Source organism: Bombina bombina, chromosome 3, assembly GCF_027579735.1.
Source record: "Bombina bombina isolate aBomBom1 chromosome 3, aBomBom1.pri, whole genome shotgun sequence".
Taxonomy (NCBI): Eukaryota; Metazoa; Chordata; class Amphibia; order Anura; family Bombinatoridae; genus Bombina; species Bombina bombina.
Genome location: NC_069501.1, coordinates 467,076,503 through 467,090,011, shown reverse-complemented (window position 1 = coordinate 467,090,011; position 13,509 = coordinate 467,076,503). Strand labels below are relative to the sequence as shown.

The window sequence follows — 13,509 nt, the reverse complement described above, 5'->3', positions numbered from 1 at the left end:
AAAACCACCTTATCTGCATGGAACACCAGATAAGGAGGAGAACACTGCAGAGCAGATAATTCTGAAACTCTTCTAGCAGAAGAAATTGCAACTAAAAACAAAACTTTCCAAGATAATAACTTAATATCAACGGAATGTAAGGGTTCAAACGGAACCCCCTGAAGAACTGAAAGAACTAAGTTGAGACTCCAAGGAGGAGTCAAAGGTTTGTAAACAGGCTTAATTCTAACCAGAGCCTGAACAAAGGCTTGAACATCTGGCACAGCTGCCAGCTTTTTGTGAAGTAACACAGACAAGGCAGAAATCTGTCCCTTCAGGGAACTAGCAGATAATCCTTTTTCCAATCCTTCTTGAAGGAAGGATAGAATCTTAGGAATCTTAACCTTGTCCCAAGGGAATCCTTTAGATTCACACCAACAGATATATTTTTTCCAAATTTTGTGGTAAATCTTTCTAGTTACAGGCTTTCTGGCCTGAACAAGAGTATCGATAACAGAATCTGAGAACCCTCGCTTCGATAAGATCAAGCGTTCAATCTCCAAGCAGTCAGCTGGAGTGAAACCAGATTCGGATGTTCGAACGGACCCTGAACAAGAAGGTCTCGTCTCAAAGGTAGCTTCCAAGGTGGAGCCGATGACATATTCACCAGATCTGCATACCAAGTCCTGCGTGGCCACGCAGGAGCTATCAAGATCACCGACGCCCTCTCCTGATTGATCCTGGCTACCAGCCTGGGGATGAGAGGAAACGGCGGGAACACATAAGCTAGTTTGAAGGTCCAAGGTGCTACTAGTGCATCCACTAGAGCCGCCTTGGGATCCCTGGATCTGGACCCGTAGCAAGGAACTTTGAAGTTCTGACGAGAGGCCATCAGATCCATGTCTGGAATGCCCCACAGCTGAGTGACTTGGGCAAAGATTTCCGGATGGAGTTCCCACTCCCCCGGATGCAATGTCTGACGACTCAGAAAATCCGCTTCCCAATTTTCCACTCCTGGGATGTGGATAGCAGACAGGTGGCAGGAGTGAGACTCCGCCCATAGAATGATTTTGGTCACTTCTTCCATCGCTAGGGAACTCCTTGTTCCCCCCTGATGGTTGATGTACGCAACAGTTGTCATGTTGTCTGATTGAAACCGTATGAACTTGGCCCTCGCTAGCTGAGGCCAAGCCTTGAGAGCATTGAATATCGCTCTCAGTTCCAGAATATTTATCGGTAGAAGAGATTCTTCCCGAGACCAAAGACCCTGAGCTTTCAGGGATCCCCAGACCGCGCCCCAGCCCATCAGACTGGCGTCGGTCGTGACGATGACCCACTCCGGACTGCGGAATGTCATCCCTTGTGACAGGTTGTCCAGGGACAGCCACCAACGGAGTGAGTCTCTGGTCCTCTGATTTACTTGTATCTTCGGAGACAAGTCTGTATAGTCCCCATTCCACTGACTGAGCATGCACAGTTGTAATGGTCTTAGATGAATGCGCGCAAAAGGAACTATGTCCATTGCCGCTACCATCAAACCGATCACTTCCATGCACTGCGCTATGGAAGGAAGAGGAACGGAATGAAGTATCCGACAAGAGTCTAGAAGTTTTGTTTTTCTGGCCTCTGTCAGAAAAATCCTCATTTCTAAGGAGTCTATTATTGTTCCCAAGAAGGGAACCCTTGTTGACGGAGATAGAGAACTCTTTTCCACGTTCACTTTCCATCCGTGAGATCTGAGAAAGGCCAGGACAATGTCCGTGTGAGCCTTTGCTTGAGGAAGGGACGACGCTTGAATCAGAATGTCGTCCAAGTAAGGTACTACAGCAATGCCCCTTGGTCTTAGCACAGCTAGAAGGGACCCTAGTACCTTTGTGAAAATCCTTGGAGCAGTGGCTAATCCGAAAGGAAGCGCCACGAACTGGTAATGCTTGTCCAGGAATGCGAACCTTAGGAACCGATGATGTTCCTTGTGGATAGGAATATGTAGATACGCATCCTTTAAATCCACTGTGGTCATGAATTGACCTTCCTGGATGGAAGGAAGAATAGTTCGAATGGTTTCCATCTTGAACGATGGAACCTTGAGAAACTTGTTTAAGATCTTGAGATCCAAGATTGGTCTGAACGTTCCCTCTTTTTTGGGAACTATGAACAGATTGGAGTAGAACCCCATCCCTTGTTCTCTTAATGGAACAGGATGAATCACTCCCATTTTTAACAGGTCTTCTACACAATGTAAGAATGCCTGTCTTTTTATGTGGTCTGAAGACAACTGAGACCTGTGGAACCTCCCCCTTGGGGGAAGCCCCTTGAATTCCAGAAGATAACCTTGGGAGACTATTTCTAGCGCCCAAGGATCCAGAACATCTCTTGCCCAAGCCCGAGCGAAGAGAGAGAGTCTGCCCCCCACCAGATCCGGTCCCGGATCGGGGGCCAACATATCATGTTGTCTTGGTAGCAGTGGCAGGTTTCTTGGCCTGCTTTCCCTTGTTCCAGCCTTGCATTGGTCTCCAAGCTGGCTTGGCTTGAGAAGTATTACCCTCTTGCTTAGAGGACGTAGCACTTTGGGCTGGTCCGTTTCTACGAAAGGGACGAAAATTAGGTTTATTTTTGGCCTTGAAAGGCCGATCCTGAGGCAGGGCATGGCCCTTACCCCCAGTGATATCAGAGATAATCTCTTTCAAGTCAGGGCCAAACAGCGTTTTCCCCTTGAAAGGAATGTTAAGTAGCTTGTTCTTGGAAGACGCATCAGCTGACCAAGATTTCAACCAAAGCGCTCTGCGCGCCACAATAGCAAACCCAGAATTCTTAGCCGCTAACCTAGCCAATTGCAAAGTGGCGTCTAGGGTGAAAGAATTAGCCAATTTGAGAGCATTGATTCTGTCCATAATCTCCTCATAAGGAGGAGAATCACTATCGACCGCCTTTATCAGCTCATCGAACCAGAAACATGCGGCTGTAGCTACAGGGACAATGCATGAAATTGGTTGTAGAAGGTAACCCTGCTGAACAAACATCTTTTTAAGTAAACCTTCTAATTTTTTATCCATAGGATCTTTGAAAGCACAACTATCCTCTATGGGTATAGTGGTGCGTTTGTTTAAAGTGGAAACCGCTCCCTCGACCTTGGGGACTGTCTGCCATAAGTCCTTTCTGGGGTCGACCATAGGAAACAATTTTTTAAATATGGGGGGAGGGACGAAAGGAATACCGGGCCTTTCCCATTCTTTATTAACAATGTCCGCCACCCGCTTGGGTATAGGAAAAGCTTCTGGGAGCCCCGGGACCTCTAGGAACTTGTCCATTTTACATAGTTTCTCTGGGATGACCAACTTGTCACAATCATCCAGAGTGGATAATACCTCCTTAAGCAGAATGCGGAGATGTTCCAACTTAAATTTAAACGAAATCACATCAGGTTCAGCTTGTTGAGAAATGTTCCCTGAATCAGTAATTTCTCCCTCAGACAAAACCTCCCTGGCCCCATCAGACTGGGTTAGGGGCCCTTCAGAACCATTATTATCAGCGTCGTCATGCTCTTCAGTATCTAAAACAGAGCAGTCGCGCTTACGCTGATAAGTGTTCATTTTGGCTAAAATGTTTTTGACAGAATTATCCATTACAGCCGTTAATTGTTGCATAGTAAGGAGTATTGGCGCGCTAGATGTACTAGGGGCCTCCTGAGTGGGCAAGACTTGTGTAGACGAAGGAGGGAATGATGCAGTACCATGCTTACTCCCCTCACTTGAGGAATCATCTTGGGCATCATTGTCATTGTCACATAAATCACATTTATTTAAATGAATGGGAATTCTGGCTTCCCCACATTCAGAACACAGTCTATCTGGTAGTTCAGACATGTTAAACAGGCATAAACTTGATAACAAAGTACAAAAAACGTTTTAAAATAAAACCGTTACTGTCACTTTAAATTTTAAACTGAACACACTTTATTACTGCAATTGCGAAAAAACATGAAGGAATTGTTCAAAATTCACCAAATTTTCACCACAGTGTCTTAAAGCCTTAAAAGTATTGCACACCAAATTTGGAAGCTTTAACCCTTAAAATAACGGAACCGGAGCCGTTTTTAACTTTAACCCCTTTACAGTCCCTGGTATCTGCTTTGCTGAGACCCAACCAAGCCCAAAGGGGAATACGATACCAAATGACGCCTTCAGAAAGTCTTTTCTAAGTATCAGAGCTCCTCTCACATGCGACTGCATGTCATGCCTCTCAAAAACAAGTGCGCAACACCGGCGCGAAAATGAGGCTCTGCCTATGATTTGGGAAAGCCCCTAAAGAATAAGGTGTCTAAAACAGTGCCTGCCGATATTATTATATCAAAATACCCAGAATAAATGATTCCTCAAGGCTAAATATGTGTTAATAATGAATCGATTTAGCCCAGAAAAAGTCTACAGTCTTAATAAGCCCTTGTGAAGCCCTTATTTACGATCTTAATAAACATGGCTTACCGGATCCCATAGGGAAAATGACAGCTTCCAGCATTACATCGTCTTGTTAGAATGTGTCATACCTCAAGCAGCAAGAGACTGCTCACTGTTCCCCCAACTGAAGTTAATTGCTCTCAACAGTCCTGTGTGGAACAGCCATGGATTTTAGTGACGGTTGCTAAAATCATTTTCCTCATACAAACAGAAATCTTCATCTCTTTTCTGTTTCTGAGTAAATAGTACATACCAGCACTATTTCAAAATAACAAACTCTTGATTGAATAATAAAAACTACAGTTAAACACTAAAAAACTCTAAGCCATCTCCGTGGAGATGTTGCCTGTACAACGGCAAAGAGAATGACTGGGGTAGGCGGAGCCTAGGAGGGATCATGTGACCAGCTTTGCTGGGCTCTTTGCCATTTCCTGTTGGGGAAGAGAATATCCCACAAGTAAGGATGACGCCGTGGACCGGACACACCTATGTTGGAGAAATCAGGATTAAGCCAAACAGACGGTACAGTCAATTTCAGATTTATGTTATACGTCGACACTACCTCTAGGTAGGGAAACCTAATTTGTCTGTAGCAGATGCTTATCCTGGAGAGACCTCAAATAAGGGTGGATCACTCTGAAAAGCAGACAGTTCTGAAACTCTATGTGCAGAAGAGCTTGGCAACAAGAATCTTACCTTCAGTATAATAACTTGATGCCAAAAGAACATGCCGTAAAATAACTGAGAAAAACTAAGATTAAAGTGAATGTCAATTTTGATGTAAAGTGGCCGGTTTTTAAAAATTTGGTTAAAAACGGGGGCACTTTAAATCAAAATTTACCTTTTCACTCCTATTGAGAAAAAACAAAACAAAAAAAAAACAAAAAAAACACAACATCTTTTAAACTAGACAGCTGCTCCAGCTTCCTCCACCCATCGCAAAGCCTCTTCCTGGGTCTAAATGAGGAATCCGGCTTCCTCCAATCACAGCGTTGAATCAGACACGGATTCCCCCGGGGAGTATTAGAGAATCAAAACAAAAACTCAGAAAAAACCTCTCTGAGTCAAAGTCAGTTGATAAACTCCAAGCAGCCAGTCTGAGAATCTAGAATCAAAAGAAAAGCAACCTAAGAAATAGGAAGCTGAGCTCAGGATCAAACTTGCAACCTCTCAGTAGCTGACCGAACCATTTGGCCATAACCACAAGCTAAACATGCAAAGATAATAGAGGAGATGCCATGTATAAGTATATGCTAAACAAAAAACGGGAATTAGAAAAACACTTCTATGAGGAAAAAATCCCATAATAGGGATAATACTCCCTAAACTACCGATCCCGCACACAGAAAAAAGAAGACTCCTCCAAGAAAACAGAACCTCTGAAGGCTGTTTGATAAAAACAACATTTCCATAAAAAACTGGAAACAACCAAATCCTTCCTATACAATGAGGCAGTAAAAGGTAGACCTAATTTATATGGCTTATTACATATTTCAGAAAACCTCATTCACCAAGTTCTTTGATCTAAATGCTAAGGATATAAAAATCCTTAAGAAAAAAAAAACCTGTTCATTCAAAAGAGAACACCAAGAAAAGAAAAAAAGGCGACAGACTCAGATAGCTGGGAAACAACTAGATTCAAAACATTCTTCTGAATAAGGAAAGACTTTCAGATGATCTACCTTCTAAAAAGGATAATCCAGGAGGAAAATCCTGACGGTCATAGATTCCTTAGAGAAGAGAAGGAAAACCCAACCCTTAACAGGAAGCCGCGGAGGACAGCACCACAACATACCTCCTAAAAACAGGAACTCTAAGCAATTGTCCTCTAATAATCAGCACTATAGATATGTACAACAATAGTACAGCACAATTTAATTGAAGAATACCATGGCACAGAACCAGACATGGAACATGCTTTGGATAACTAGGTATGGAAATGTAAAGCAATAGACAGTAAAAAACAAACAAGATATGGCAAATACTGACATATCCACTAACAAAGTAAAATTATTGCACAGCCATAAAACAGCATTACCATATGAAAAATACTGTTGGAGCCACCTACCAGAAGTGCACAATAAAAAATACCCTTAGTACTGGAGTACAAGCAATAAAAGGATTTTTTAAAATGGCAGATCCATTCAACAGCAATAAATAATAAGTACAGGTATACCCCGCTTTACGTCGATTCGCTAATACGTCGCCGCTGCAAACCCGGAAGTAGTTTCTCAGCGCGGCACAGCGCAGGACTTAGACGAAAAATTGCATGCGGTTTTACAGAGTACCTTGGAAAGACTTTAGGGTTGCTAAAACTGTGCAGTACAGTATTGTACTGTACCAGATAATTTGGTAAGTCCAGTATACATAAGCACAGTATTTTTTGTCCATTAAAGGTACAGTACTGTAACAGGATTATTTGTTAAATCCATACAGTAATTGTACCGTACATAAGCAGTATTTTTTGGCCAATAAAGGTACAGTACAAGTACCAGTATATGCAGTGTTACTGTATGTACTGTACTGTATACAGTATTATTGTCATAATACCTTTGTGCTTACCTTGAATAGTACAGGTAAGCATTTCATATGCCTCCATCTCATATACAGTACCATACCATAAAACATAACCTACTTTAGTACTGTACAGTATTGTTTGGCATGGTTTGAGATCTCCACATAAAATAAGGATCTGGCATACAGTACAGGTACAGTAGAGTACTGTACATTAGGTTATGGTATGGTACTGTACAGACATACTGTATGAGATGAAGAAGGCATATGAGATTATTACCTGTACTATTCAAGGTAAGCACAAAGGTAAAACCAATCATTGCAATAGGAGCAGACAATCTTTTTTTTTTCATGTTTTTTTTTTTTTCATAATTTAAAAATTCACTCCCAGTATCATCTCTGTTTTGTATTTTAGTCTTTATTTTATTTCTACATTTCTACAATGGCCCTGGCTCCAGGTGATGAAAAAAAAAAAAGAGGATCCGTAAGCCTCTTACATTGAATCAAAAGTTGGAAATGATAAAGATGAGTGAGCAAGGCATGTCCAACTCAGATATAGGCCGCAAGTTAGGTTTGGCTCGCACAACAGTTAGCACAGTGGTGAACGCTAAAGAAAAATACTTAAAAGAAGTAAAAAGTGCTACTCCAGTGCACACAAAAGTGATTCGCAAGAGAGACAACCTTATTGCTGAAATGGAGAAGCTGCTAGTGGTTTGGATAGAAGATCAAACCAGCCACAATGTTCCTTTAAGCCAAGCCATTATTCAAAGCAAGGCACTATCCTTGTTTAATGCAATGAAGACTGAAAGAGGTGAGAGTGCTAAAGATGAAAATTTTGAAGCTAGCAGAGGTTGGTTTAACAGGTTTAAGGAAAGAAGTCATCTGCACAACATTAAAGTGCAAGGGGAAGCAGCTAGTGCAGATGTTGAATCTGCAGAGGCTTTTCCAGAAGAGCTGGCTAAAATTATAGAAGATGGTGGTTACACCACACAGCAAATATTTAATGTTGATGAAACCGGCCTTTTCTGGAAAAAAATGCCATCTAGGACATTCATTGCAAAGGAGGAAAAGTTAATGCCAGGATTCAAAGCTGCAAAGGATCGACTAACACTGCTTTTAGGTGCTAATGCAGCTGGTGATTTGAAGCTGAAGCCTATGATGATCTACCATTCTGAGAATCCCAGGGCTCTGAAAAAACTATGCTAAATCTAGCCTGCCTGTTTACTACAAATCAAACACTAAAGCCTGGATGACAGCAAGTCTATTTACAACATGGTTTACAGATTATTTTAAACCCACAGTTGAAGCCTACTGCAAGGAAAAGAAAATTCCTTTTAAAATTTTAATGCTTACTGACAATGCACCTTCTCACCCACGAGCTTTAATGGAAATGTACAATGAGATTCAAGTTGTTTTCTTGCCTGCAAACACCACATCTATTCTTCAGCCTATGGATCAGGGAGTGATTGCAACCTTCAAAGCATATTATTTGAAGAAGACATTTACTGCTGCTATAACTGCCTTAGATAGCAATGCATCTGATGGTGTAACACAGAACAAATTAAAAGCCTTCTGGAAAGGATTTACAATTCTAGATGCTATTAAAGCAATTAGAGATTCCTGGAATGAAGTTTCAGAATCAGCATTGAGACGTGTGTGGAAAAAGCTAATCCCCACCTTTATGGATGATGTTCCCGGCCTTGAGACTTCGGTAGAGGAAGTCAATGCTAGCGTTGTGGACATGGCTAGACAACTTGAACTAGAAGTGGAGCCTGAAGATGTTACAGAATTACTTGCATCTCATGACCAGCCATTGACAGATGAAGATTTGATTATGATTGAAGAGCAAAGAAGACTGTTTCTTGAAACTGATGGTTCTACTGATGAAGACCCAGTTTGCATTAGGGAAATGCCAACAAAAGAATTAGAGGAATATGTCAGTTTAATTGAAAAGGGTTTGGCAGGTTTGGAGCAGATTGATGGCAATTTTGAAAGAAGTTCTTCAGTTAATAAAATTGTGTCAAATGGATTTGCATGTTATAAAGAAATACTTTGAGAAAGGAAGCGTCAGTCCATGAAGCAAACTTCTTTGCTATCATATTTTAATAAAGTCCCACAGCCATCATCATCACCTTCAACATCAAGACCTGATGAATCTTTGTCAAGTTCTCCACCTTCAAAACTGATTTGCATTGAAGACTCAGATGATGAATCATAAGCAAAGGTAAGCAATAAAGCACATACCACTGTATTGTACTACATGTTGTACTGTACAGTACCTGTATACAGTATATGTATCCCTTTCTACTGTCTGCATAACTGAATACAGTAGTGTACTGTCTTGTTCTAGTGTTAAACTAAACTTAGCACTATTGCACACCTATATATGTTATTTCAAACATGTTTTTAAGCTTGTAAACACACTGGCAAGTGAAAAACAAGTAAAAAATGCCTTGACTCACTTTAAGTCGGTTTTCACTTTACAGCGGGGCTCCGGTCCCTAACCCGCTGTATGAGCGGGGTATACCTGTAGTATGTTATGGCAAATGTATATAGTCGCATCCGCCCAGATACCTAATATTGTATGGCAAACAATTACATCAATACAAAGATTGAAAAACAAATTATGCTTACCTGATAATTTTCTTTTCTTCTGACGGGGAGAGTCCCCAGCTGCATTCATTAATTTTGGGAATTCAGAACCTGGCCACCAGGAGGAGGCAAAGTCACCCCAGCCAAAGTCTTAAATACCTCCCCCACTTCCCTCATCCCCCAGTCATTCTGCCAAGGGAACAAGGAACAGTAGGACAAATATCAGGTGAAAAAAAAGTGTGCCAGAAGAATAAAAAACTAAAACACGGCCGCTCCACATAAAAATGTGGGTGGGGAGCTGTGGACTCTCCCCATCAGAAGAAAATTATCAGGTAAGCATAATTTATGTTTTTCTTCTTAAAACGGGGAGAGTCCACAGCTGCATTCATTACTTTTGGGAAAACAAATACCCAAGCTATAGATGACACTGAATGCAAAAAAGGGCGGGTAGACGAGGTGGCCCATTCGAAGGGCACTACAGCCTGAAATTAGCCAACCAGACAAAAAAACAGCTGTAAAGAACAGAAGGACAAAACTGAAAGGACTAAGTAACTGCCCATCAGTTAAATCCAGCAAGGCCCAGAAAGAGACCGCTCAAAATCGCTAGATTCCACAGAGCACAAAGCCCCCAAAGAGGCAAGTCCCGTAGGCTCCAAGCCCATACAATTCCTCATATTCCCAGAAGGGAATAAAAAAGGGAAAGACTCAACAAGAGATATAAAAGCTCAGAAACTAGGGTAAAAAGGAACCCCAGCAAAAGTCAAGAGCAACCCATGGTTGCAACAAGAAAAAAAAAAAATGCGTAGAGAATGAACTCCAATGACCGAACAGAAGGAAGGGAGGGGAAAAAAAACCTACCCCTATCTGAATGGAAGTCCAAAGGACCATGAAATGTCCCTATGAAAACCCAGAGGGACAAGGCAGCGCCCATACCTCACACAGAGCGCAATCCGCACTCATGAAAGAGCGATCGAGGAAAAAACAGTCACTCCCCAGAACTGCCTAAAATTAGCACAAGAATTTATCGTGCTCCAGATGAAGCCCCCAGCTCCAACACAAGTCTAGTAGACACCAGCCACAAAACTAGCCTATCAAGCTAGGAATTGTACCAGGAACTCCCACAGAGGGAACCTTCCAAGAAGTGCAGGAACCCACTCCCTCCCAGGCAAAGAGGGAAAGCATCCAAAACCCAGCAGAGAACATCTCCCTGCGGAGTAATAAACTACGCTAAACTCCACCTATAGAGAGATCACAAGATCTGTAGAAGAAACACTGTCAAGGCTCAAGCGAGCCCACAGATCTTAGACCGTTAAAAGGATAACCAGCACCAGCATTCGAACCAACAACCCTTGAGTTGCAAAGCCACAAAGCCAACACTTAGGCTACATGGGCTGCTTCATCGAGACAATGGACCCAGCACCAAACTACTGCCATGTCCTAAGGCAGGGAAATAAATAATTCCCCGGACCACACATATCTCCAAAAAGGACTAAAATGGTATCAAAAAGGAAGGCAAACCCGACCATATGTAACAAGACTGGCATGATAAACTACTAAGCCAGAACAGAACATAGGACAATCTTGAGTTCCAGAACCCAGACCCAGTTCCCTTCCCTAAAAGAAGGTACACTCCCCAAAAAGAGACCACACTGAAACAACAGTGTTAGCACGATACCAGAATCCGCCCCTACATGGCATCGTGTATGCAAGGCAGAGGGAACCCCCCTCTGCATCAGGCGGATACATCGGTATACCCCAATCCCCTTAAGGGGAGGGGAATGCAAAAGACAACTGCTCACCCACCCACAGGCACGGAGCATGCGTCAAACAGACGGCAAAAACAAAACCGACTGAAGAGGCACTATCCGGCTGCAACAGCCGGCCCAGTAGAAAAACAAATAACCAGCGAGCCCACCTCTAGAGTGGAAGTAGCTGGAATAAGAGATTAAACTCCCGCTTGCTAGGTAGCCAAACCAACCATCAGGCCATTCCAAAGTCTCCTATAAGAGAAGGCAACACCTGAAGGAGCAAGCGGATGTCTCAGGACCGTAAGGACAGAAGCACTCAGGATCCAACTAGGAGGTCCAGTCAGATATCCTAGAGCAGGTTCAGAAAAACCAGGCAACCGGAAACAGGAGCTGGTCCAAACTAGGAACCATAGGAACACCTCATACGGAGAAACCTAAGAGATGCAATCGCAGCCACATCCAAAAGTCCTAGGACACTGGACGTTCCTTAAGCATCCCAGAGACAGAATATAACTCCTCAAGGTTCGAGGGATAATACTCCCAAGACCAACAGCTAAGAAGCTGACAAGAAATAGCGCACCTCTGCAACATAGTCTGCTATATAGTCTCCCAACGATCCATCCGAATTAACCTCTCAGTAACCCCCCCTAGACCAAAGGAGAAAATTATGAACAAGCATAGATATCCCAGGAAACGACACATCAAACCGATGTCGTAAAAAAGGGTAGTTCCAGGACAAAAAGGAGACCAACACATTCTCCAGAGCCCCCCATGGGAGGAGATGAGAAGCAGCATGAGGAAGAAAATAAGCCGAAAATGCCGGAACAGATTACCCCACAACCATCCCCAGAAAGGGAAAAAGGAAGCCTAAGTCACCTCGACCCCTTAGGAAGAAGTACCGAGGTCAAAGACCTCAAAAAAGAGCAGGCCAAAAAGAATACCATAGGGGATATAAAAATCCGCCCCAACCGGTTACTCCAGATGTTTAAGGAGTCATCTAAACCTCCAGTCTAATTGTTAATGAAGGATTCTAGCTCCAAGGTCAAAGAACTTTCGTAACCCTTCGTAGCAGGATCCGCTTCTGAAACCCCATCAACAATCAGGAGCAGGACAAGAGGACCGAGTACAAACCCCTTGATGCCCCACCCAAAAAGAATCAACAAGAACCAGCCTGACGTCAATGCACAAAAGGCCTCCTCTCTTCCCGTCAAGGGCAGAGTCTCAAAACAAAAAAAACTAAACTCTTATGGTTTTCCTCTACATGGAAATCCCTATCAAGGGGAAGGAGGAATCATAGCATAACAAACTTCTCATGTGAGAGAGCAACTCACCACCCAATCAGCGCCACGTGGATGTTATAGACCTTAAGGAACAGAAACCAGCGCCCGACCAGGACCAGCCTGCTATAGAGGGCACTCCTGAACTGAACCAGATCACAGAAAAATCAAAACCCAAGTAGGGATCGACAAAGGATCTATAGAACTATGTAATTAACACCTTAGCATGAAACTTACGCATAAATGTTCAAGCGACCACAAAATCGCTAGTATCAAAATTCCAGAGAAGAGATGTTTCCCAACAGGGAATCTAGAACAAACATGAGCTTCCAAAAACAAAATACAAATACATCCTAACTGGATCAAAAAAAAAAAAAAAAAAAAAAAAAAAAAAAAAAAAAAAAAAAGGAGGAGGGCAGCACTCGCAGGTAAACGCCTAAGAAAAATGGGTACACTAACAAGACCAGCCAATCAGAGACCCGATTTTCCCAAAGCTCAGAACTGGAATATGATACCACAAAGAAAAAAGGAGACGACAAGGAGATTAACATCTTCCCCCCACGTCTAACCCAGCTTGCCGTCCGGTACGCAAGACCGAGGACCCCTCACCCCATCAGGACTGGGATCCTCCAGCACTGCCAAACGTGCCACAGTAGGACACAAAGACGCACCAGTCTATAACGAAAAGCAAGACTTACTTCCGCCGGGGGAACTGACGACCCCGAGGATTGGACCCCTGAAGCCTCAAAGACAACTACTTCCCAAGAAGGCTGATCCGACCCAGACGATCCCTCGTCTAACGAGCCCTGGTTGACGGAACACAGAAAGTATCTCATCAGCATCTCCCTTCCTGGAAGATGTAAATGCGCCAATGCCATAGATATGGCCACGCGGAACCGTGCTGTAACCTCTGGACGAAACAAGCCGCCTTCCGGAGAAGAGGTA

At 43.0% G+C, this 13,509-nt stretch overlaps 1 protein-coding gene and 1 pseudogene across 1 annotated transcript in view; one reads left to right on the top strand and one right to left on the bottom strand.

The window, feature by feature from the left end:
* Positions 1-13,509, bottom strand: part of USP49 (ubiquitin specific peptidase 49) — a 227,162-nt gene that overhangs the window by 170,382 nt on the left and 43,271 nt on the right. The window lies entirely within an intron of this gene.
* LOC128652396 (tigger transposable element-derived protein 1-like) overlaps positions 1-13,509 on the top strand; it is a 44,685-nt pseudogene that overhangs the window by 13,327 nt on the left and 17,849 nt on the right.